Raw genomic sequence first — 6000 nt, forward strand, 5'->3', positions numbered from 1 at the left:
CTGATACTACTCAGTACCTTCATAAACAATCCAGATGAGAGGATTGAATGAACCTTCAGTAAAGTTTGCAGATGACAGAGAACTGGGAGGAGTGGTAGATATGCCAGAAGGAAGGGCCACAAGACATACAAGACATACAAGACAGTGGCAGGCTGAAGGACTGGGCCACCAAGAACTGCATAAAGTTTAATGAAGATTAAAGTCCTGCATGTGGAATGGAATAATACCAAGCAGCAGTACAGGCTGCTCACAGTCTGAAAGGCTACAGTGTACCTCTGCTGAAAAAGACATGAGGCTCCTGGTGGACAGCTAGCTTCAAGTCAACAGTTGAGGCTTTATCTGGAGCACAAGATAATGAAGCCACATCAGCATGCATATGGCCAGCAGATCAAAAAATATAATTATTCCACTCTACTTGGCACTTTTTAGATGACATCAGAAATAACATGTCCAATTTTGGTAGGAGAAGGTCCAGTGAAAGTTCACCAACATGATAAATGGGTTGGAGAATTTTACATATTAAAAAGGTTGAAGGAATTACATTGTTCACTCTAGAGAAGAGAAGGCTTGCGAAGCTCTAATCTGTATTCCAGGTAGCAATAGAGAAGACAGAGGTGATTTTTTCATGAGGGTCCATGATGACTAGACAAGAGACTAGACAAGGTGCTTCAGGGAAAATTCTGTTTGGATATATGGAAACAATTTTTCATAGCAACAACAAGTAAACATTGCAACAGGTTGCCTAGAGAAGTGGTGGAATATCCCTCCCTGGAAATATTTAAGAATCAGCTTGACAAGACCCCAGATAACCTAAGTAAAGGATGTGCTTTCAATGGAAAGCTGGATCAGATGATCTCCAGATATCTCTTTGAACCTAGACCTTTTAAAATCATTCTTCAGTTCTAATCTCTGTACTCCAAATCAAGGTTAAAATCATTTGCAAAAGCTACAGACATGCTTTTCTGCAACTTCAGTGAGCTACTGTCAAACACCTAAAACAAGTTGACATACATACCCCATTAGACATATAACTGTTTTAACAATTAGTATCCCATTATATAAAAGTTGTTTGCATTAAAGTGATTTATTGTTGCACCAGACTGAACAAGAAACTGCATATAGAAGTAAAATTCAATTGTGTATAAGTTTCCAATTCTCTGCAAAGCTTCAACCCCAATTTACTGTTAATGGAAAGGAGTAAATAAAGTATCATAAAAGTGACAGAAGTGGCTGTGAGACTGAGTAAGAAAGTTTTTAACATTAAATTCAGCTTCAACAATAACTAAATTGCAAAGGAAGGGAAAAGAGAACAGAACTGCTGCTATTTGGTATCCACGCCTTCTTCCCAGCTAGCCAGGTGTTAGCTATTTTCAGACCACATACTGAATTGCTAACTAATTGTCCAATTCCATACAGCCATTTGCATGTATTGCAGGTGGGGAATGGAGAACAATAGGGTTGGTTCACTCACACTGTTAATACAGTTGTCACAATGAATTGAAGTAACACAGATTTGGAAAGTTATCTGAAAATGACTTCCACAAGACACATACAAGAATTCCGGCATGAACGTCAAGGACTTCCAGCTTTTTTGGAAGATTCTGCTTGATATTTTACCTTTTGCTGGGGTGATAATACTGTCTCATCATTAATAGCAAATGACTGTATTCGGTATATACTGCTAAGACAGTTCTTTGCACACCTAAAAGAGCAGCTGATTTCCCTGATTTAATTTTCCTCATCTGTAGCCTCACAGGTACAAGATTTATGTTTAAGATTTTATGTTTAAAGATTAGAGTTAGATTTAATTTTATATATATATATATATTTATATAGATTTAAGTTTTATATATATATATTTATATTTATTTATATAAAGCGCCTATCACCGTTATTGATAAACACTCTTTGGAACCACTCTGACGGCAGGGGTATTAAGTTAGATTTATGTTTAAGATTGCCAACAATTATTCATTAGCATCAAAAAATATTTCTGGTAGCCCAAAAGCAAGGTCCAACTCAAAGAGAACCTGACACATCAATAAAGCCAAATATATAAATATTCTGGAATACAGGATTGCAAAAAATGCAAAATTTATTAAACTATAAGAAACACAATTGCCTGAGCAAATGAAGTTATAACAATTCAGTTTGTCCTTGTTTCTGTTCCTATAGAACAAGACCTCTTTTAACGAAGCCCCTTCTTTCTAATCAGGTTGCTCAAAATTACTTGTTTTTAACTAGAATTTTGGTTTAGTACTTGGTTCTAATCTGAATCTTTCAGTGCCCACAGATGAGGAATCTGTGAGATACCATGTATATAGTAATGCTTGAAGTAAGGAATTAAGAACTTGTTGCAAGTTACCAGTTTCCAACTTAAAAAAACATTAGAAAACAAGTGAAGGATCTTTACCAAGATGTAGGGAACTTAACAAATGGAGTTTCACTGTAATGGTACAGGTCTGAAGAAAGCTATTAATTTTTCCACTCATAAGTGACAAGTACCACCCCACCCCCCCAACAACAACAACACAGTGTAATACCATGTATTAAGACAGAAACATAGAATTTTTTTGTCAGAAACACATCACTGATGAGAGCTCAGCTCACCACATACCCTGCCTTGCATGAGGGTGGCCTAGAAATTGGCCCCATCCTGTATAATAAAGTCTATGCTTTGTTCCAGCAGGAACTACAGATTTGACAGCTCTATGACATAGAAAAATTACCCATGCACCTGTTATTTCCACCAATATCAGAACTCTGAAAGAATGCAAGAATGTAGGAATTTGGAATTTACTCAATGGAGCTTCAAGTCACTTAAGTTGAGCATCTATCAGAAGAAAAATCTAGAGCTCAATGGAAGAACTGCTTCTCTCTTCAATCTACTTCAGTGGCAATATCAAACCTTTTCATAGTGCCATCACTAAAAAGATAAAAATGTCTCTACTTTCTTCATGTGACAAGAAATGCAATTTTGACAAGTCACAGAGCACTGTGATAAAAAGTGGCCCTTCATAGAGAGGAAAACAGTGGTGATACATGGAGTTTTCCACCTTGTGAGAACAGTGACTGGACTGATTGTAAAAAGTATTCCAGTGGAATTTATGTATTAAAATAATCAATATAAGACCAGAAATCTGCAAAACAGTCAAGCTAGCGTCACCAACAATCGTCTATCTAAAGAAGACATAAGATTATGCCATTACAGATGGGCAATCCAAAACTGTACAAGTTGGAAAAAATAATCTTTCAGGGACTAAAAAGTCATTTAAAAGATTAAAAAGCCAGGAGTTGCTATTGTCTCTCCAACCTGATAAAACATAAGGTGTTTATGCTGGCCGCAGCTGGAACACAGCAGCCTTTCTAACAAGGTGAAAGCCAAAGGCATCTCCTCATCATCTTGTGCTTCATTAGAATGCAGAGGTTAGCTGTGCAGAGAGGAACATTCAGCCTCCAACACAAGTACAAAACTTAGCTGTTATAATTGAGTTTCATTTCTCTTTCAGATTTGTTTGCTTGTTTTCAGTTTTAAAAAAGAACATCCTACCAAAACCCAAATGACCACAAAATGTAACATTATCGGACTTGAACATTCCAGCTGTGTGCTGTTCTTGGCCATCAGTTGTGACCATGTGGTTCGACCCAGTGGTGAGCAATGAGCCCACAAGTGGGTTCCACAGAACTTTTTCTATAGCAAGAGCATCAAGCATTCCTCAAATCCTCTCAAAGTCCATTTTACTTCAAGAAGTATGCCAACAGGGATGATGAGAAATCCAGTCTAAGCTGCAATTAAATGTAAAAAGAGAGATACACAGTTGAACACAACTGCCATCCAGAAAAGCCTAGTAAAATTCTACAACACAGACAGGACAGTATTATATACACAGCCCGTCAGATTTTTTGAACATCATTGGTAATCTTTGATAAGTAGCCAGAATAATTAGGGAACCAGATTTTGGCACTGATCTAATCTTTCTTGTAGGCCCCTTTTAGGTAGTGGAAGGCCACTGTAAGGTCTCTGTGGAGCCTTCTCTTCTCCAGGCTGAAAAACACCAATTCTCTTGGCTTCTCTTCCTAGCTGATGTGCTCCAGCCCTTTGATCATTCTCTCGGTGCCTGCTCTAACTGGTCCATGTCCTTCTTATGCTGGAAACCCCAGAGCTGAAGGCTGTACTCCAGGTGGCATCTCACAAGGATGGAGAATCACCTCCCTTGATCTGCTGCCCACACTTCTTGTGATGCATTCCAGGACATGATTGGCTTTCTGGGCTGCAAGTGCACTATGCCAGCTCACGTTGAGCTTTTCATCCACCAGTACCCCCAACTTCTACTCCACAGGATTGCTCTCAACCCATTTCAGCTTAGAGAAAAGGAGACTAAGGGGTGACCTCATGGCATCCTTCAGTTTCCTCACAAGGGAAAATGAAGGGGAAGACCATGATCTCTTTCTTCTCTTTGGAGACCAGCGATAGGACCCAAGGGAATTTCATGGAGCTGCCTCAGTGGAAAACGGTACCAGTCCTAAAGTGGACCCGAAGCAATAACCACTAGGGCGTTGAGCCATTAATCACTACTGTTTGAATGTGGCCATCCAGTCAATTCCTTATCTATCAAACAGTATATCCATCCAATCCATGTCTCCCCAAATTAGAGACAAGAATGTTGTGTGGGACCATGTCAAAAAGATCTCACACTGATCCAAATTTTCATAACACTGTAAGAAGTGTCAGACTAATATTGATAGCTCTTTATATGTGTAGACTACTTTATGACTGATTTGCAAATATTCCAACAAGTAATCTGGTCTATATCCTGGCTTTCCAGGAAGGTCTTGATGTTACGTAGAGTCTAAGGGCTGGTCTGCTTTTCCAGAGTTCTCTAAGACCCCTGGCAAAAGAAGATAATAGTCTGTGCATTTTGTGGTAAGTTGCTGGTAAGCATAGCTGGTTTGCCTGCATTCAGAGTTGTGGGGAAATGAATTAGATTAATGGAGGAAGGGAAGAAAGAGAAGTGAAAGAGTTAAAAGTAACACAAATTATTTTTGAGGCACCCTTTAAGCTTTAAAGAAAGAACAGAGCAACCTCAATAGATGTCATGCATCAAAACACTATGCATATTATAAGACAACATGACTTGCAGAACTGTTACGTGCCTAGACAAAATCAGTTTACTTAACATAGAAAAGTTACACTAGCATATGAAGGAAAACCATTCGTGTGAAATTTAAATTCGTAGTTTTTGCCGACAAGACTTAGACTTCTGGGGAACATAGAAAAATGAAATGGGGACTTTGGTGGGAGTCAAACCTAAGAGGAAATATCTTTTATATTTTCTTATTGCATTCATTTGTGATCTGTGCAGTTTGGCAGTGAAATCTTGCATTATCCATCATTACTATCTTCCATGATTGCTGCTATTTCTGCTGATATGTGCCAGCAGAAGTAAACACTGAATTCAGCACCAAGAATTACATCTTCTCCAGACATGTGAAATAAGGCAGGTCAATGTGTTCTGCGGAATATATGTATAAAAGATGACTTGATCTAAAGAGGCTAAGAAGTTATTTAGAAGCTAAGGTTTTGATTCATGAGAGGATTTCAACTTGTCCACAGGCTTGAAAGGTTAACTGGAACAAAAGCATGTGCTGTTTCATTACCTGCTAATATTTCATAATATTTACAGCATTGGTTTAAGTGTCTTGTTCCAAAGTCTGCACTTTAGCAGTGAATAGACTATTCCTGAGGAATACCTAATTTACATTTGAAAATGCACTAGAATGTAGGTTAGAACATGAACTCCATTTTGATCATAGTAATATTTAAAAAGCCAGAACATAGCCATAACCTGCCTCTAAAACGGAATGTAGGGGGTCACTTAGGCTGCAGAGCACCCTAATAAATATTTCAGTTTGCACAATATCCCCTTTCCTTCTCTCTACTTTTCCAGTCTGTTTGTGTGACCAGAGAAACTAGAGCTAGAGATGATTGTTCAGACAATC

This window comes from Oxyura jamaicensis, chromosome 15 (assembly GCF_011077185.1).
Source record: "Oxyura jamaicensis isolate SHBP4307 breed ruddy duck chromosome 15, BPBGC_Ojam_1.0, whole genome shotgun sequence".
Classification (NCBI taxonomy): Eukaryota; Metazoa; Chordata; class Aves; order Anseriformes; family Anatidae; genus Oxyura; species Oxyura jamaicensis.